This window comes from Lissotriton helveticus, chromosome 2_1, assembly GCF_964261635.1.
Source record: "Lissotriton helveticus chromosome 2_1, aLisHel1.1, whole genome shotgun sequence".
NCBI classification, from domain to species: domain Eukaryota; kingdom Metazoa; phylum Chordata; class Amphibia; order Caudata; family Salamandridae; genus Lissotriton; species Lissotriton helveticus.
In genome coordinates, this window is record NC_136059.1 from 898,676,498 (window position 1) to 898,697,882 (window position 21,385).

Consider the following 21,385-nt stretch of genomic DNA (forward strand, 5'->3'; position numbering starts at 1 on the left):
AACATAAATATATATCGGTCCGGTAAGACAACAGGCCACACAACAAGACTTTTAGAAATGTTTTGTTCATCAGACTAAACCTGAGTACGAGTTTACGCTTGAATCTGGATTCCTTATTGTGATAATAACTCCACCAGTGTTTTCCTGTCTACATAATGTTTGCAGGAGAGAAATTTCTCATCACTTTGTCTCATTGCAGAGAGGTTCGTGCTGAGAATAATTGGCAGAGAGACTTTCTTCTCTAAGTAGTCTCCTTCCGACATTTCATGTGACTCAAAATGCGAGATAGACCCGTGTGTTCAATCCTTAACCCCTATGCCCAAGCCCTTAGGGGCAGATTTATTGAGAATTCATGCAACGCAGGCAAGTTGCTGTGCTGTATTGCGTGAATAGGAGTGAGCTGAAAAGTGCCATATCTACGAAGATCTGGGACTCTTCATCCCGCTCTTTGAGCTGGCGCACTTGAGGCTGCAAAACAGCAACATAGGCCCCCTTGCACATGGTACAAGGGTCCTGCAGTATGGGCAGGATTGTTTTTGAGCAGGAAGGGACATCTTTTTGCACACAAAAATCCAAAGAGGGAATAACAAGGAGAAAGAAAAGATTTTTCTCCACTTTACACCTTTGTGGTAGGAATTGCGTGAAAAATCCAAGCGTGGATGCACGGGAATGCCCATGTTTAATCCATGGAACGCTTACCACCAAGAAATGTAACGCATAACAGCACACGGTGCTGCGCTGCTTTACATTTCATTACAAAGGCACAGGCCATGTAAATATAGCCTTCCATAGCTTTGTAAATTCCAAATAAACCTTTACAATGCCCCACATCGCCTTGCGTGATGCAAGGGCGACGGAAGGCTTAGCAAATCTACTCTTAGGGGCCTATTATGATTGCGGTTTTTCCGCATCCTCCGGGCCAGCGGAAGCCACCGCCGGCCCGGAGGATGCGGAAAAACCGCAGCGGACCCACCAAAGACCCACCGCCACATTAGGATGGCTGGTGGGTCCTGGTTTCCGTCCGCAGCTTTTCCGCCGCGGTTGGCTTACAACCGCGGCGGAAAAGTTCGAATATGGAGGCGGTGTCTCTCAGACACCGTCCGCCATATTAAGAAGGGCTTTAAAAAATGCTTTTCCGCGGCGGGTTTTCCGCCGTGGAAAAGCATGTGTAACTTCACTGCAGGCCCCCTATGTGAAGGGGGGTGGGGGGTGCACATGGGGGGTACCTATGGTACCCCCCTGCATTTGTATGCAGAAATTGGCAGGCACCGCACGGTGCCTGCCGCTTTCTGCATACAAATGCAATGTATGCATTTTTACCATTGCGGCGGATGCAGCTTGAAGCCGCACCCACCGCAATGGTAAAAATAGAGGATGTGACCGCCAGGGTGGCGGTCACATCTTAATTGCACAGGAGGGAACTCCGCAGGCAATGCGGAGGTTCCCTCCTGCTCTATGGTGGCGGACGGACTCAGGTCCGTCCGCCATCATAATCGGCTCCTTAGTTTATATACCTCTGAAAAGAGTAAACCACAAGCTGTTTCCATGTTATTCCCCCATTCTGGTTTGTGTAACTTGGACTAATGCAAATACACTATCTTTACCCAATTTATCATTATCTAAATGCATGCAGAATTACTGTGGAAGACATCTGACAACTCTTAATTAGGCCTATAATAACAATTGTCTCACTTCCCATCATAAAACCACCTCCACATACATTTATACAACTCACAGATCCCAAAGGTAATCATAAAAACACGAACATTGGGAGTGAATAAAATAGACATACTATCTTGATGTTCACCCCATGGTTATTCTCCGTTTTTATTCATTCTTAGCTATCATCACATAGCTTTTCAGTCAACTTGTGATTCCTGTGATTAAAAAAGACTTTGATTTATAGGAATTAGCAAACCTTGATTGTTAATGGTTCTTTCGGATATATACATAATGAGATAAATGTATGTGTACGTAATACAACAGTCTGCAAACAGTACCATTTCATCAAATACAATCTGGGAGTGTCAAACTCTGTGCCAAATGATAATGGCAGTTTAGAGTATGAAGGCAGAACTCATTAAAGCTAATCTGTTTTTAAACTCTAGAAAATACGAACGAAGGGCATGACAGAATGGTTGCATGCGTCCAAGTAAAATAGGAAGGGCTGATTCCCTAAAAACATGGTGCATCTCAATTTGGTAGATTTGTGCCTCTGATTTGTGAATTCACACCACTGTACGTACTCCAGTGAATTGTTTGCAGAAACAACATTTCTTTACATTTTTTGAATGGGGAATAAATATATTATATCTCTTTTGAAACCGCTTCGTTTCCACTCCAATAAAAATTGGGATGTTCCCATTTCTTTCAAACCCTAGATAAATACTTATTCTGGATCCTTGTAGGAGGAACTTTCCATTGTTGGAAAGAACCTGCACAATGTTACTTAACAGTCAGAAACCTGTTGGGTTTTGGATCATCACAGACTTTTGGCTAGAAAACTCTCCCAGATTGCCCCCTTTCATGCCCTTTCTCAAAAAGAGACTTTAATGGAAAATGTGCACAATGGGCAGATTGCCCACAGGAGTAAATGTGATCTGCACGTGGGAATGTTCTCTGGCTGTTATGCTGTATATCAGTGTAGATGGAATATGTCGACTACTTTTTGTCTGACTACTGTACCTGTCCTTAAGAGGGCCAAATATGAAGGACACTATTTTGCATACAATGTAGCCAAACTATGGAATAGTCTCCTGCGTTCTCTTCGCTCAATCAACAAGCATTTTCAATGCAATAGGTCTCGCAGTAATTAAGTTTGAGCTTTTGGCATTGCTAAATATTGCAACACTAATTGCAACAAAATTCAATACATTGTAGGCCAAAAAAAAGTGTATTTATTTTTGTAGCAATGGTGGCATGCTGCACTTTAGATGAATATTTTTAAAAGTAAAGTGTGCCATACTGTGATTGCTGCAATAGTTAATTGTGGATGCGTTAACAATTGATGTGTGCAGTGATGGCTAGTGGTGTGTGTGCCTGTAGAAATTGTGCACTGATGGCTGGTGGTGTGTGCCTGGTGGAAGTGTGCACTGCTGACTGGTGGTGTATGTGCCTGGTGCAAGCGTGCACTGACAGCTGGTGGTGTGTGTGATTGGTGAAAGTGTGCACTGACAGCTGGTGGTGTGAGTGTGCCTGGTGAAAGCATGCACTGACGGCTAGTGGTGTATGTGTGCTTGGTGAAAGCGTGCACTGACGGCTGGTGGTGTGTGGATGACTGGTGAAAGTGTGCACTGACGTCTGGTGGTGTGTGCCTGGTGGAAGCATGCACTGATGGCTGGTGGTGTTTGTGCCCGGTGAAAGCATACACTGACGACTGATGGTGTTTGTGTCTGGTGAAAGTGTGCACTAATGGTGTGGTGGTGTGTGGTGGTGTGGTGGTGTGTGGTTGTGTGTGTGTGTGTGTGTGTGGTTGTGTGTGTGTGAGTTGTTGTGTGGTTGTGTGTGTTGTTGTGTGTGTGGTTATATGTGTGTGGTTGTGTGTGTGGTTGTGTGTGTGGTTGTGTGTGTGGTTGTGTGTGTGGTTGTGTGTTGTTGTGTGTGTAGTGTGTGTGTGTAGTGTGTGTGTGTGTAGTGTGTGTGGTTGTGTGTGGTTGTGTGTGTGTGATTGTGTGTGTTTATGTGTGTGTGGCTGGTGCTGTCATGTTCTCTGTCTCCCAACCGTCTACATGGACCTTCAGTAGATTGTGATTTCTATCATACATATCATCAAGCCATTGTAACAGCCACTGAAAGCACTATGCCTGCTCACTTCACTCTCACAGAGAACAGACGCACAGCCCTCATAAATGAAGGAGGAGACACACCCAGACATAAGTGGGTATGAGGCAGTAGGTGGGGGTCAGTGTGGCAGGCAAATATGTATATTTTGAAATATAGGTGCAAATTGTACCATGCTAGGGATTGGAGTGTGACACTAGACTAGTGGTCATAGTAGAGGCAGAGGCAAAATGAGGTTTTTTTATGGGAACGGAGGGGGCAGCCATTTACAATATGGGAAGCAGCAACAAACTAGCACTTTGGAAAAACTAAAGAAAAAATTGTCAATGTGTGGTACTCGTGTGCTTTTGAAGCAGGATTCCGGGTAACTATTGCTAAAGAGGTTCGATGCCATGCACGAGATAGTGATAGTACACTACTCCTGGTGTGGTAATATAGTGAACAACATGTGGGCACCAACAATATACATATCTTTATGCATTTAAAAATATAAAGCTATACACAGATATTAATCCATCTAGCCAGACAGAAAGACGGTTGGTTGCACAGACAGGCGGAGGGTTGCAGGGGAATCGGGGAACAGACTGAAAGAAGAACCGACAGACACGCATAGATGGGCGGATGAACAGATGTATGGAAGGACAACGGCCTGACAAAGACAAATAAGTAACATTAAACTTATAGACAGAAGGGAGAAATAACTAGATTGACGTATCAATGTACCAAAACATGGACAAAGGACAGCCACTAGACTGATAAATGAGAGAAAGGAATGGGTGGATACAGGAATTGTATAGAGAAGTACACAGAGAGGCATATCTACAGTAAAACCTAACTGGGCCCTGCCCGGCCCCTGGCTGCCGGATGCCTGCTGGACTGGAAGGCTGGAGGACTTTTCCTTGCTCTCACAGCTGTTATTATTCACACAGCTCTACACAGCTCTGATGATGCACCTCACGCACGGGGCTGACGCAGGTATTATTTACACAGCTCTGATGATGCACCTCAGGCACGGGCTCACAGCTGTTATTATTCACACAGCTCTGAGGAAGCACCTCAGGCACGGTGGGCTGTAAGCCTCTCTGGGCTCTAAAATAACCAAATGCCGCTACCACTTTAGCAGGAGGGGGGCGGGCACCGGCAATGTGCCCCGACGCACCCCCTCATACAATGATGGCCCCCGGAGCCCTCGTGGGTTAAGTAAGCAAACACAACTGCCCCCGTGATGCTGGAGTCCCGCTCGGGGGACTGGAAATGATAATGGCGCCAGGAGCCCCTGGGGGGCTTTGAACCAATAGGCCCGAAACGTTGGAGTCCCCCTTCTGGGGACTTGAAATAACAGTGCCCGCAGAGCTGCTGGAATTAAAGGGGGAGCGGCCCGCTGCCTTCCGGGGCCGCTCCAGGAGTATGCCCCGGCCCCCACGGGGCCTCTAAAGAACACTGGGGCCCCCGCCTCGAGACAACCGCACTCACCGGGCCTCTTGGGGACTTCACTCTGTCTTTGTTCTGCTCCGGGGCTCCATCGGCGGCATCTCCGCTCCCAGGGCAGCGGGACTCTGGCACCCGGTCCCGCTCCTGGCGGCGGGCCTCCTTCGTGGGCAGCGGGCGGGGTAGAGAGTGAACTAGATTTCATTTGTTTTGTTCTCCACTGCCAGGTTGCCAATAGCTACATCTCACCGCTAAGCACAAATTGGCAAGGTTTGTGTGGCAGAAAATGCCCCCGGAATCCTGCCGCGGCCGCACGGGAAGTCAGGCAAGGTCGCCTGTGACGGGGGCGGTGCCGCGTCCGGACCGGAAGAGGAGGCAGGCGGAGTAAATGCGTCTCGCGGCCCGGGGCTCCTGTGAGCGGTGGAGAGCCCCGGGGCCGCCAGCAGGAGGTTGCGCAAGTGTTGCGGGGTTCCCTTGACCAAGAGGGAGCCCCGGGAAAGGAGCTGGCAAGAGTCGCAGCGTGAACTCTGCGGAGGGGGCACAAGGCACATGCCCGGTGCCTGCCCCTGCCGCGTGCTGAGAGCGGAGTCCCCCGAGATTGGCCTGGTAAGTTCAAAAGGGCTGGGGGGGGTCTCGGTGCACTCATGTGTGTGTATGTGTGCGACGGCCGGGGGGGGCTCGGTGCACTCGTGTGTGTGTGTGCGCGCATGTGTGTATGTGTGCGGGGGGGGGTGTGTCTGTATGTATGTGCGTGCGTGCATGGGCGCTCGTGTGTGTGTCTCTGTGTATGCGCATGCGTGTGTGGTGTTGGAGCTTCCCAGGAGACAGCAGCTGGCCACAGCGAGCGCGTTCGCGTGCGCGTGGCCCGCTCCGATCGCCTTCTCGGAGAGGAAAGGCGCGCGGCCAGGTGCTGTCTCCTGGAAAGCAGAGTCGGTAACAATAGATTTCTGGCGAGACAGCGCTTCGCGTTGTAATCGCCACGAGACCTAAAAAGGAGTTTCCTTTTCGAAAGGCATTGAAGACTTGACTTTTTAATCGCCCTTCTGATTCCTTTTTGGTTCTATGCTTCACTTCTAGCACTGAGATGCCTATGGGTAGCTATGCGCTTTATAAGTGCTTCATAGAATACTATAGACTGTTTTGTTACATTTGCATTGTAGATATGTCACACACACATTCTGCCATTGGTATGGCCTTGCAGTTCTATGGGGGAAAGGATTCATTGCAAAATCTAGTTCCATAACAGACTGATCTGATTCAAATTCTGACCAGCTGTCATCAGAGGTCTACTTAAGATATTTTGTTGCAATAAAATATGTTTTGAAACATCATAGTTTTAAAGTATAATAAGTAGACACAGTGCAGGAAATACAATGTTGTAATTTCACAGGTAAGTACAAGACTTATAATTCCAGTCTTCGGATTCTAGGGGTCAGGTCAGAGAGTGCTGCGGCACTGGGGCGGCTTGGTGCAGAGGTCAAATTTGGTCATTGGAGCCCAGTGTTAGTCAATGGAAACAGGGGGCAAGCAAAGAGGTGCCGATTGCAGCTTGGTAAAATCGTAGTTGGGGGTCAATCTTTGGAGGTGCGAACAAGCACTGGGGGGGGCCACGAGGCAGCACCAAACATACACCCTCAGCGGCACAGAGGTGGCCGGGTGCAGAGTCCCAACACAGCATCAGCCCTCCAATGCAAAGCAATTGAGACAGACGATTTCGAACAAAGACTGCAGGCTCGTACCAGGAGGCTAGAGGTAAGTTGGGATGTTGAAGGGCCCCTTGCCACCATCGGTCGGGCTTCCCAAGGCCTGGGAGCTGCAGGTGCATGGGTGTCCTTTGAGGTCAGGAGATCCTTACTGGAGCCAGTTGCAGTTAAGGGGTCCGTCGCGTTGAGGCAGCAAGTGTCATCCTGGTGTCCAAGAGAGGTCACTCGGGAGTGAACTCGAGCTCAGGACTGCTGTGGATCTTTCTTAGAACTGGTGGGCCACTTCAACTCGGGCCAGAGGCATTGGGTGCCGAGGTAGGTCCGGAGGTCTGGCTGTGCAGTTCAGCAGGGCACTGGAGATCTTCTTGTTGGTTTCTTTGTAGACAGGGGTGCTGTCCTCTGGGGTTCTTGGTTTTTAGGGAAGGAAAGCAGTACTCCCAGGGTTGTAGAGGATGCTTGGCCAGCAGGATGAGTCACTTTTTGGTGCAGTTTTTTTCGAGAGCTGCACACAAGCCGGTAGGACTAGGGCCAAGTCAGTTGTTGTCTGGAGTTTTCACTGCTGGTACAACCTGTCTGTCCTTCTTCTTAAGGTCACCAGGAATCTGAGGATCAATGTTCAGAGGTGCCCCTCAATACTCAATTTATGGTGTGTTACAGGTACAGGCGAGCAGTAGCCAATGGGCTACTTACCTTTATGGTGCTTACATCCTTTGTATGTTCACTCCTTTTGGGGATGGGCATACCCCTAATCATATTGGCTAAAATCCTCAAATCCAAAATGGAGTATTTTCAAAGGAGGGGGTCACTTCAGCTCAGGAAACTTAGTGGTGGTCCTGGATGAGAGGGGACACACCTCTCTTGCTTACTAATTTCCTGCCGACCTTGCTGCCAAAAGTGCGGCTTGGTAAGGGGGTACTGCATCTCCACTGATGTTCCTGCTTGGGGGTAGGTGTGAAGCACCTTCACCCGGGGCAGGCTTTGCTTGTGAGCCACAAGAGCACATGGCTCCCTCCTCAGTGGTCAGAAACATGTCTGGAAGTGGCAGGCTGGTGCAGGCCCGTCAGCTACACAATAGCAGTTGGATAGGTTCTTCAGGGGATGCATCTGAGTATTAATTAATCCAATACTGGCATACGTGTGGGCTTATTAATCTGAGATGTTTGGTAGCAAACAATTTAGGATTGGTACCAAACATCTTAGGATTCTATGAAACCATCATGGAGCTGTGGAACTGCTCCCAGCCCATGTACTCTGTATGGCTTTACTATGCACTTATAATGCCTAAGTATAGACCTAAAATCTAATGATAAAACAGAGGTGATGCACTCTAAATCCTGATAATAAACCCAATGTGCCTATGTATCAAAATGTGTCAAAATAGGTGTGCGCCTTCTGAGATGGTTCCACCCTACCACCTATGCAACATTGAAAAAGCAATTCTGGGGCATAAGTCTTAGACAGAGTGCACACTACCTAAAATAATCCAAATGAGTGTATCAACACAATGTTAATCAAAAACGTTTGGCATCAAGCAATAACATGATTGACAAAATAATCCAATGTACAAAGAATCATTCAATATTCAGCCGCAAAAATAATAGTGGCTTCATTCAGCTGCGTGTCTTCAATGTGCTTTATTCAAAGATGAAAGCTTCAACAGAGACTCTTCTTGTTGGTTCATGTATCAAATAATGCATTCTAACTTGGATTTCATCACTCCCAATGCATTTCGGGTGTACAATCAACCTTCATCAGGGGAAATCTACAGATAAACATATATATAATAAAGCAACGTAATTGACTGTTGATCAAACAGTGGAACATAAATTGGCCTAAAAGTGGGTGATAGAGCAGGAAGAATCCACGAATAACGTGCCCAGCTGTGCATGGCGAATCATCCAACTGAAAAGATAATGTGTAAATCACCCGTGAACGAGATAGCGTATCCCTGGATGAAGAATAAGCAAAATACCTCCACTGCAATGCACGAAAGAGGAGTTAGCCTAACGGCTAAGGCGCTCGACCTCGGACCTGGGGATCTGTATTCGAGTCTCTGTAACGACGCCAAAAACCTCCTGTGATTCTGGGCAAATCACTTAATCTCCACGTGCCTAAAAAAAAAAAAAATTAAAGTGTGTGTCCTCATGTTAAAAAAAAAAACGTAACTTGTGCTATGTAAAGCGCTCTGATACCTGATTCGGTTCGGGTCTAGTACGCGCTATATAAAACTCTACAAAAAATAAAAAAAACTCCAGTCGGGTCCACTTGTTAACTGCCCTGTGACTCAGGAACACCTGCTACAAACGAGGACCCCTGCATAAGACAGAAATTAAATATGTACAACATACGTAAGCACCCTAACTGTCACTCATTCAAACGGAAAGAATATGTCATAAAGCTTACCAGTTAATGAGTAGTATACGGAATGCGGGTGAGCGTTAGTAAACCCAAGTGCTAATAACTGTCCTGTCCACTGGTCGTTATGCTAGAAAGGTCAATAAGAAAACACTTGTGAATACCCTAATCAATAAATTAAACCGACTCCGTGCATGAATAAAATCTAAAGTTTACCAAAAGTTAAAGATTCCCAGGAAATGCTTAACAGTCCAAATAATGATGCTGAACAATAACTTTACTCCCAGTGAATCACGTCGCATGCTAAAAAAGGAAACGTCCATAAGACAAGTGACTCATACAACCAATGTCCTGTAACCCTTGAGAAAATAAACTCACCAAATCGGCATGCGTCAAGTGTCCCCGCAACTTTCAAGAACCCTGGTGTGATAGAGAAATCTCTGTGAGGTGTATTTAAATTAACAACATGTCTCTGACTTTTCACGTCAAACGTGCAAAAACGGGAAGAAAGTAAGACAAAAATACAAAATAGCTCACTGATGTAACCACAAATTGTAATACAAATTGTATTACAATTTGTGATTACATCAGTGAGCTATTTTGTATGTCATATGTTTATTTTATGATTGTTAACATGTTTTCATGTTTGTTATTTAGAGTGACATGTTAGTTATTGCCATCTGGGCAAGATAATAGTGATAGTATCTGTTGATTTTTTCAAATATTTTGTTTCTTGCTGTTACATATTGTTTATTATTGTTATGCACCATGAGCAGAGGCAGGTGTCTATGTTTCTAAATGGCCCTTTGTTAAGATGGCCACACTTTTGCGCATCTAGTTCACCATACTTCTCCTTTGTCTTATTTCTATTTGCCTGTCTACCTTTCTTCCCCCGTTTTTGCACGTTTGACGTGATAAGTCGGAGACATGTTGTTAAAAATCTGGCCCTGACAGAATTTTTTTTAATATGATGGAAAACTCTACCTGCAAGGCCACAGAACTTCTATGGGTAGCACATTTGCTCCAAGTGTGGTGGGACAGTATGTGAGCAACTTCGAGGAAGCGGACATCATAAATGAAAGCAATTTATTCAGTATTATGATCTTGTTCTGGAGGCGCTACATAGTTGATATCATCATGATATGGAATGACAGTGTAACAAGCCTACCAGAATTCCATGAATGAATCAACAACAGGGACGAGTTCCTGCAGTTCACCTACAATGCAGACAACCATAAACTGGACTTTCTAAACATCACAGTTTTTGTGGAGGATAACACCTTAAAACCAAGACGTATTACAAACAGAAGTCCAAGAGCAGTTTTCTATCCTACAAAAGCTTCCACCGACGTCTCATAAGGTAAGTACCTGAGAACATTCCCAGGCAACGTGTATAAAATCTTCATGCTCAGCCTTGCATCTATTGCATCTGTGTGTGTCCCGTAACCCAAACTTGTGGAACCTAGCTGGAGTGTGATAGCTTTGGTGTAAGAATCGATAATGAATAATACGGAGTCATGCTCCTTCTGTATGGAGCAAAAAGACCACTGCTCATCAGTGAGTTCTTGACCGAGTTCCGCCTCCCACTTGACACGTGCTGCGCACGGGGGATAGACAGCGCCCACGTATAAAGTATGATAGAGTGAGGACACTAAGTGTTTGGCAGAGGTCGCGCACAGTGTCTGATGTAGTGGGGCCAACGTTGTTGACTCAGAGGGGTATGTGGGATAACTCGCTTGGATGCCATGACGAAGGCGGGCATATAAAAAAGTCTCCATGGTAAAAGGCGGGGGGTCATGACATAGTTGTTGAAGAGTGCGAAACTTACCACCTACATATAGGTCTCCCCAGCAGCGGATGTTCTATGCATGTGCAACTTTCCTAAAAATCCCTTCTTGTAATAGCGACACCTCTGGATGATAAGTGAGTGGTAGAAGTGGGGAATATAGGCAAGACTCAGGCGCGCAAGCTAAAATGCGGGACCAGGCCTTAATCAACCGAGGTGGGGCATAGTCCACAGGGCTCAATTCTAGAGAGGAGGACGCCTTCCAGTGGGATTGGATCTGCAAGCCAATGTTCAGTGGCGACGTGTGGAGTATAGCTGGGTTGGTTAAACCAAAACTGAGCGAAATGAGCCTGAGTGCTGAAATAGTACAATTCAAAGTTCAGCATGTCAAAGCCTCCGTGCACATAAGGCCACAAAAGTGTGTCCCATTGGATATGTGGCTGTTTTCCGCCCCACACTAACCTATTCAGTTCCGATTGAAGGGTAGCGGAAAAATGCCGTCCGGGGTTATATGGAATATTAAGGAATAAGTATAAAAATTTGGGGGAATATAGTGTTGCCTAATCTTGGCAGCGAGTGGTTCCATTACCAAGGCGAAGAGGATAGGGGAAAGTGGACAGCCCTGTCGGGTGCCATGAGAAAGAGGGATAGAGGGTGAAGTATGACAGTTAATCAAGACTTTCGCCATTGGCGAAGTGTAGAGGAGTCTGATCCATAATAACAAACTCGCAGGGAGTCCCATGTTTTGCAAAATAGTGAGCTGGTAGTCCCACTCCACCGAATCAAAATCCTTGGAGGCATCTAGAAATACAGCTACCAGTGCAAGTTTAAGATCTACCGCTTGTAAGATGGAGAACAGTGTCCTGAGATTGTGTGATGTCGCCCTGCCAGGAATAAACCCTGCTTGATCCGGGAGGACCAACTTATCCATCAGGAGACTGAGGCGATTCGCTATTAATTAAGTTAGAGTTTTTGCACCTGTGTTTTTGAGAGAAAGGGGCTGTATGACTCACTCACTGTGGGTTTACCTGGTTTTAATAGTGACGTGATTAGTGCCTCTCTCATTGAGGCGGGCAGGATTTGAGCCTCCCAGGCTTCAATAAAGACCTCTTTTAGTACGGGGAGAAGCTGATTAATGTAGGTCTTGTAAAACTCGATGGGAAGGCCATCGGATCCTGGTGCCTTCCCCAACTTCATCAGCATGATTGCATCCCTCAGCTCATCATCTTAAAATGGTGCAACCAGGAATTTGCGCTGCGTGTCGCCTAGCCACCCAAGAGTTATGTCTCCTAAATAGAGAGAAAAGTGGGGAGGAGAGGTGTGTTGTGAACTATAGAGATCAACAGAGAATGAGGCAAAAGTATTTTGAATATCGGGACTATCCCTATGGCGTAACCCCGCCCCGTCAATTACTTCCAACACGTAGTTGGAGAAGCATGGTTGCTTAATGGTGCTTGCCAATGCACGGCCAGGTCTTTCGCCCTCCCCATAACGCCGAGCAACAAAATATTTGCCTCTGAATTTCACTTCACGGTCTGCAGTAGTAGTATAACAGCTTCCAATTGTTTGATTTCAGTCTCTAAACGGTGCAAGCTTCGTCGGATGTCTCGGAGTACCCCATAACTCTTGGATATACCTATGCCACGGACAGTGACCTTAAAGGCCTCCCACAGCGTGCCCGCATGATCACCAGAGCCTTTATTCCTAGCAAAGAAATCCACAATCTCTTCCCCTAGTTTGGATTGAAAGACAGTATCTAACAGCGTATCAGGCAATAGTCTGCAGCAACGTGGGGAATCAATTGAGTTAGGGGGGATTAGTTCTAGGTAAACCGGTGCGTGGTCTGAATATGTGCGGGCCAAGTGCTTGATTGAATGAATCCAGGGAGTGACTCCACGCAAGCAAATCCAGTAATTCAATCGGGACCACGTGGCATGCCCTGCTGTGTAGACCGTGCCTTCTGTATCAGTGTGGTGGGCGTAATGCCATGCATCCACCAGTCCCTGTTCTGCAATCAACCCAGATAAGGCTTCCCGAGTTTTGGTGTAGTGGTGAGGGAGTGGGTTGGACCGGTCTAAGGCAGGACATAGAGCTGTGTTAAAATCAGCTCCCCATATAACATGTGTGGAGCCGACTTTTAATACTTGTCCCCAGAGTGTGGCAAAATATTCGGGATTATCTAGGTTGGGGCCATAGCTATAGACAAACTTGACCGATTGGGTGCCCAATGTACCCCAGAGCATACAGCTGCTACCGGTCGTGTAACTGTACGTGCCACCCAGTACGAATGGTGTGTTCTTCTTGACAAGTATAAGTGTGCCTCATGAATAAGTTGAGTAGGAGGAAAAGGAGCGTGCAGAAGCCCACCTACTGCCATAGCAGGAGGGGCGCCGAGGGTCTATATGAGTTTCTTGGATCATAGCGATTTGTATGCGGTGCCTGAGAGATGTGCTAATATTTGCCCCCATTTGTGCGGGTCTCGGAGACCCCTGACCTTCCATGTGAGCAGTTTGATGCATGTGCGATCAGGTTGTGCTATCATAATAGAGAGTAAGATTGTATTTGGCGGGTATGTCGATATGGGGAAGTATTGTGTCCTCTTACATACAATGGGGCCCCTTGAGCAATAGCTATGATAGTATGTCGGGCTGTAATTATCAAATGAGTAGCAGAACAATAAGAAACATTCCCTTCCCATCCCCCCCCACAACAGACAAAACTGCGCAGTTTTGATTATAGACATGAATGATTGGCAATGTGCAAAATATAATACGTTAAGGCTAAACAATCGCATCACCACATCTTTTCCTGTCGATGTCAACAGAATGCTCGTATTAGTGCAGTCAACAAAACTCCAAACCTCCCCCTCCCACAACAGCACCCCAAATGTGCCGGTATTAGATCGCCCACCCACACCCAGAAAACATTGTCAACAGTCCGACAAGGCCAACAGGGCCCAATGTAGTAATACCAATAAATGGCTATAAGAAACTAGAGAAACTGAACAGTTATGGGGATCTCCCATAAGGGGGAGGGCGCCAGCGGGCAGTAAACCGTACCATTCCCAATGCCTCTATATCTGTGTCACCGACCCGACTCACCACGGGGTGACGGGTGGAAGAGGGCATGGGGGGGGAGGGTGTTTGGTGATGCAAAGTACAAATCTACCTAAGGATAAAAAAAAAAAAACATAGATTGGAATTAAAGGCCATGAGTAGCATTCAAAGCCCATCAGGGCACTTATCTGTCCAGGAACATCATGCAGGGAAGGAGTCTCAGCACGTGAGCGGAGTCAGGTTTGCAACATCATAGTTATCGATGCGACATCCTCAGCCCCCACCAGGAGTCTCCTCAGAAAAATTCATGAGGGCGAGAAGGCACTCCCCGGCAGCGCAGTCCAGTTACACGAAGCTGCTGTTCAGCCAAAAGAGGGAGACGGGGTCCGGGAAGCGTCCTCCTGTCGCGGGGATCGCCTCTGGCTGGCCTTCAGAAAGTCCTTCGCCAGCTGCGGGTTTGTGCAGAAAATATGTTTACCATGACTCGAGATCGGTAGGCATGCAGGGTACGTGAGGGCATATTCTATGTTGTCTTTTCTCCGTTTTTGTTTGACAGGAAGAAATTTACAGCATACCTCCTGCACCGCTATTGTAAAGTCTGGATAAATGCTGAACGTGGTGCCATCATATTGTAGCGGTTTCTGTTCCCGGGCATTCTTTGATGCTACATCGGGGTCGCGTTCATTCAAGAGCTGAGCGACGATGGGCAGAGGAGTCTCACCCGGCGGTGGTCGAGGGCCAAGGGAGCGATGAGCACGCTCCACCAGCGGAGGTGGTGAAAAGGAGTCAGCACCAAAGGTAGTTGTTAGGAGGCGTTCAACATAGTCCTCCATACGCCCTGTGTTGGTACTCTCAGGGATGCCTATGATACGAATGTTGTTCCGGCGGCTCCTCACCTCAATGTCCTCGCTCTTGGCCGCAATTATTTTAAGAAGTTTACCCATTTGCAACATCTGTTGTTGCATTTGCGAAGTGACATCTTCAGTCTCAGAAAAACAACGCACGGCTTCTTTCAATTGGCCATCGTGCTTATCGTCTTTCTGAACCTGGAAATCTAACCGAGTGTTCATAGTGTACATTTTCCTGGAGAGGTCGGAGAGACTGTGCTGGATGGCCAGGAGCAATGTCTTAAGTTCATCTCCAGGGGACGGCGAGGGTGCCATGGTCTGGCCCACACTGCTTGATCCAGAGTCTGCAGCAGTGGATCTGGGGAAGGCTTTCTTATTTTCAAAGGTGAGCCTGGGTTGTCAGCCATCGGGTTTCCCCATCTTTCTGTAGAGTGAGCAATTGACGCAGCACCACAGGTGTGCAGGTGAGTTAAAAGTTGTGTGTGCCCAGGCCGAGGTATTGAGGGTGGACCAGTAGCAAGCAGTTTCTCTGTGGATAGCGCCTCAAGGTATGCAAAGCGATACAAAAGGGGATGATGGACGGAGCGTTTGATCAAATCAAACACTCACCCCCAGTCAACTGATCTGGGTTTAATCCATCACCATTCTTTAGCCCACTCAGCCTCCCCAGTTCAGACATGGCCATATGCAAATCAGTCTGACCCTGTGCCTCATGGGAACAGTCCAGCCCGAACTGCCAAGCCATGTCTTCCCTGGACCGGAAACAAGCATCCTGGGACCGGTTTCGGATTCATAATCCTCTTCAGCCAGGCTATCTTGAATCCAGTGGCCAAGTGAGCAAGGGACTCACGTCTGAGCATACCCCGCCACACTTAGGGTGAACAAAGCGATACAAAAGGGGATGATGGACGGAGCGTTTGATCAAATCAAACACTCACCCCCAGTCAACTGATCTGGGTTTAATTCATCACCATTCTTTAGCCCACTCAGCCACCCCAGTGCAGACATGGCCATATGCAAATCAGTCTGACTCTGTGCCTCATGGGAACAGTCCAGCCCGAACTGCCAAGCCATGTCTTCCCTGGACCGGAAACAAGCATCCTGGGACCGGTTTCAGATTCATAATCCTATTCAGCCAGGCTATCTTGAATTCAGTGGCCAAGTGAGCAAGGGACTCACGTCTGAGCATACCCCGCCACACTTAGGGCGAACAAAGCAATACAAAAGGGGATGATGGATGGAGCGTTTGGTTAAATCAAACACTCTCCCCCAGTCAACTGATCTGGGTTTAATCCATCACCATTCTTTAGCCCACTCAGCCACCCCAGTTCAGACATGGCCATATGCAAATCAGTCTGACCCTGTGCCTCATGGGAACAGTCCAGCCCGTACTACCAAGCCATGTCTTCCCTGGACCGGAAACAAGCATCCTGGGACCGGTTTCGGATTCATAATCCTCTTCAGCCAGGCTATCTTGAATCCAGGTACCGCTTTTGGCAGTCATAAGTGTGGCAGGGTATACTCAGACGTGAGTCCCTTGCTCACTTTGCCACTGGATTCAAGCAAGCCGGGCTGAAGACGGCTGGAATGCCAGAAACCGGTCCTCGAAAGCTTGTTTCCAGTCCAGGGAAGGCATGGCTTGGCAGTTCGGGCTGGACTGTTCCCATGAGGCACAAGGTCAGACTGATTTGCAGATAGCCATGTCTGAACTGGAGTGGCAGAGTGGGCTAAAGAACGGTGATGGATTAAACCCAGATCTTTTGACTGGGTGTGAGTGTTTGATTGATTCAGATGCTCTGTTCATCACCACCCCCTTTTGTACCGCTTTTGTCCGCCATAAGTGTGGCAGGGTATGCTCAGACGTGAGTCCCTTGCTCACTTTGCCACTGGATTCAAGCAAGCCGGGTTGAAGACGCCTGGAATGCCAGAAACCGGTCCTCGAAAGCTTGTTTCCGGTCCAGGGAAGGCATGGCTTGGCAGTTTGGGCTGGACTGTTCCCATGAGGCACAGGGTCAGACTGATTTGCATATAGCCATGTCTGAACTGGGGTGGCAGAGTGGGCTAAAGAACGGTGATGGATTAAACCCAGATCTTTTGACTAGGTGTGAGTGTTTGATTGATTCAGATGCTCCGTCCACAGAGGCTATGGCGATGTGTGTTTCTCGGGTAGGCAGGTGGCGGGCAATTTCGCCAATTGCAAAGGATGGCACGGGGCAGGACTGGAATGGTGTGGTGATTACAGTCAGTCCACAGTGCAGTATATGTACATTCCAGCTCAAATGGTGCCACAATCCCTGTAATAATGTGGGCTGTATTGCTATTGGGATTTTTTGGAGTGTGCAATCAGCGGAGGCCCCATTGGATGTGTATCAGAGGGGAATTAATTCTCTGTATGCAGTTTCGACAAGTAGTGGCAATGGGACCGGCCCCGTCCTTCTATGGTTGCAGGCGGCAACGCCGGTGGGGTCTGTGGTAATGCGTGGCTCACGAGTGCATAGGCAGGTGGGCAGGGCCTCCAAATGCCACAGGAGGAAACACACCACAACTGGAGCGCAACAAAACAGCAGCATCCTGTCCACAGCGTAGCAAGCCCACAGTCTCTCAGAATAGCGCCAATATTGCTGGAACAAGCAGAGCGGCAGTGTCAATGCAAATCAGTGCCCACAGTACTGTGATGACGGTGGTGGTCGTTATGTAGATCCCAGCATGTAGCAGTCCCTACATGCTGAAAAAGCAGGCCTGCCCAAGTAGGAGCGTGTTTGTTGAAGTGGCAGCTTGAAAATAAATAAATAAATAAATAAAAAGGGGGGGTGCAGCGACGCAGCCCCTCAGCCAAAATCAACTCCCTAGTTTATGGCGAGCTCAGAACCCCCCGCTCATACATGCGCCGGTAGACTCTCCACCATGCGAGCAGGCGCAGCAGGACAGTCAGTGCCTGCGAGAGTAAAGAGATGGGGGATACGATATGGGCAGAGCCAGCAGTCAAATAATGGAATCCACGGGGGGGGGCAGCAGCAGCCGAGCGGAGCCGACGAAGTGTGCTCCCCGCGGCCGCCCCTCGATCTGGATGTCTGACACAACTGTCCCACGGGGTAGAAGGGGCACGTCAGTGTATTCAGGGAGGCTCCGCAGGTGGCAGCTACTCCCGAGAGAGCGCCCGAGCAGGCATCGGTGACAGCACGCGAGGCAGAGGGAGAAGGTGGGAAAAAAATGGCGCGCTCTCACCGGCAGGCAACCATCGCCCAGAGTCCTGGCAGGAGGTCACAGCGCTCCCCTTCAGCCTTGGAAAGGCTCTTCCTTGTATAGTGGCAGCCCAAATGTAGGTGGAGGCGGCAAGGAGCCCTTCTTCGCAGGCTATACAGCACAGGGAATGGGCCCAGAGAAATCCGTGCCTTTGACCACGTGGAATCCCCGAGACTCGGGTAATATTGACGGCTGCTCAGGTCCTCCGGTGTATCGCTCCTGGAGGGCGGTAGAGTTCGGGAGGCCGTTCCAATTGATCTCCGAGGCCAGGTGAGCCGCGACTTTTGCCCCAGATGTTCCGAAAGGTGCTAAGAGCAAGCGGACAATTTCATAGCATCCGGTTCTCAGCAGAATAGAGGATAATTGGCGGATAGGCTCACCAACCTTCCCGAGCCTCTCAGGTGTGCGGTCATCTTGGATGTGCACCACCTAGTGCCCCCCCAGAAACACCCTGTCATACATCCAATTCCTACGTATTAGGAGGAACTGTAGCAGACTCGTGGACTACAAGGATCAAGTCAGCGACCTATGTCTGAAATTGAAAGATAGGGATTACCCTCCCAGAACCTTACGAAAGTGTCAGAAAATGGCAAGGAACCAGCCCAGAGAGTCCCTATTAGAAACAACACCTAATAACACTACTGACATCCTTACATGTGTAACAACATATAGTGTAGCATCTAATGCGGTCAAAAAAAGGTGAACAAGAACTGGAAAATTCTCACTTTTGGATCCCATAATTGGCCTAAACCCACATTTGCAAATAAAAGAACCCGCAATATTAAGGATATTCTTGTCCATATCCAACCACAAACACTATAACCATTAAGAGAAACAGTCACCTCGGCCTGGAACATGACCCAGTGACAGGCCACTACCCTTGTGGCTCTTGCTCAGTGTGCAAACTGACCAACCCAACTAAGACCATACAACTAACACCTACCCTATCTTGGACAATCCGGTACTACACGAACTGTAATACAACTCATGTAATCTACATGATTACCTGCCCGTGTGGCCTGAGGTATGTCGGAATGACCTGCCACAAAATCAAACAGAGGATCTGCGAGCACAGGAGTAACATTAAGTGCAAGAAGCCACAACCAAAATGAGCAACCACTTCATTGAACTAAACCATACAACTGACGAGCTCCAATGGGTCATTACGGAAACGCTAATGAACAAAGACCATAATGCAGAACGGGTCCTATACGCGAAAGAACAACGTTGGGTGCACCGCCTTAAGACATCCCTTATAGGCGTGAACGATGCCATCCCTTGGCACGCATTCGCACAGTGAATTCAATGACTCGCCACCCTTTACCACGAAGATACTCCACGTTATCAGAATCCTATGTGCCTAGTCTGAACAATATGTATAAACAAGATTAATCCACTTTCTAGAATGGAAAGTTTTCCCAATGATGGTTGGGATCACCAAGATTGTTTAAAATACCCCTCACACACCAACAGGCCCCTTGGTGTCATGCTTCATCATCGGGGTCTTCGCACCCCTCTATGGACCAAATCCCCACCTTACTCACGTTTCTCTACTTTGCACTCTCCACGGAGCCGCGTATGGGGCAGTCAGGAGGCATTCACTCGCAGACCTCGTAACGAATCAGCATGAGTGACCCCTACGTTATCCAAGGCTCATGAGGCAACAGATTCAACAAAAAACAGTCAGCTATTAAGCGACAAAAACTGTAGGTACATCGCATAACCTGCACTATATCTCACTTTTTGTAAATAACACTTTTTAAAAAGTAGAGAAACGTGAGTAAGGTGTGGATTTGTGTACCCCAGTCCTGAAGAAGGAGTTCCGACTCCGAAACATGTTGACACACACACACAGGAGGTGAAGTACATTGTTCTGCATATTAGACCTCCGTTCCTTTCACCCTTTTAACAGCGCCAGCCCGGGGTCCCATTAAAGTTTTTTGTATCCACCCCACGAGCCAGGCACTTTTTAAATATCACTCACCGATAACCCCACCACTCACACACATATAATAATAAAAAACCCTTACACAAACCACACATAGTTATTTATAAGTGCTCCCACGCAGTCGTAGGTCGTAACACGCCGCATCCCATAGAGGGGTGCGAAGACCCCGATGATGAAGCATGACACCAAGGGGCCTGTTGGTGTGTGAGGGGTATTTTAAACAATCTTGGTGATCCCAACCATCGTAGGGAAATCTTTCCATTCTAGAAAGTGGATTCATCTTGTTTATACATACTTATCTAGGGAGAACGAATCCACTTTGAATCTCTCTCTCCCCCTCCTTTTGTTATTGACTTTAGTCTGAACAATAACCATCTTCTAAATTATTCTGAAAAGACAGAGTCTCAGACTAGGAGACAGTGTTGAAAGTACTTGCACCACCCCCTCTAGTCCACCGGGGCTCTGTTTACTCTAGACACTGGCGAGACCAACCATATTCTGCCTTGACATAGCCACTCACTTCTCAATGGGACCCAGGGGGAACCTGGCGCGAGCCGGTGTCCCCCTGGGAGTATTCGCACGATGGAACAATCCATCGGAGCGCCATTGGTTGGGAAGGCTTGAGGGGCGGGAGTTAGGGAGGGCTAGGCTGTCGAGGGGCGGGAACGCCTCACTGTGAGGTGACGTGGCAGCCAGTGTTTTTCTTGTCCCACCCACCCATCCCCTTTCTGTTTTTTAATTTTTGTTTTTTGTTTGTCCCCCAAAAAATAAAAAATATTTTTTTTAAATTATAAAATATATATATATATGCATATATATATATATTTTTCCAATCCTGGCTTAGCTATTCAAAAGAACAGGCACCGACTCCGTGGATGAAGATCAAAGGTTTTTATTCGCCAATAAAAACGATCAGACGCGTTTCGGCGGACAAGTCCGCCTTGTTCACTACATCTGCTTGCACCAAATTAGTGAGCATCATTTATACTAGTGCATATTAGACATGTGATAGTGCAACCCAGTGTCATAGGTAACCATGTGACTGTGAACATGGAAAAGTTGGATGCGCGCAAAACATGCAAGTCATTGTTCACATAAAGCAAAGGATTAACTCAAAACCTTGTAAATACATCTTTACAATTGGTAATTAATAACATTGTTTACTAATTCTTGTTATTTGAGAATTGTGGCTGTTTAGTTTGTGAAGTGTGACTTTATTTAGCACTCATAGCTGCTGT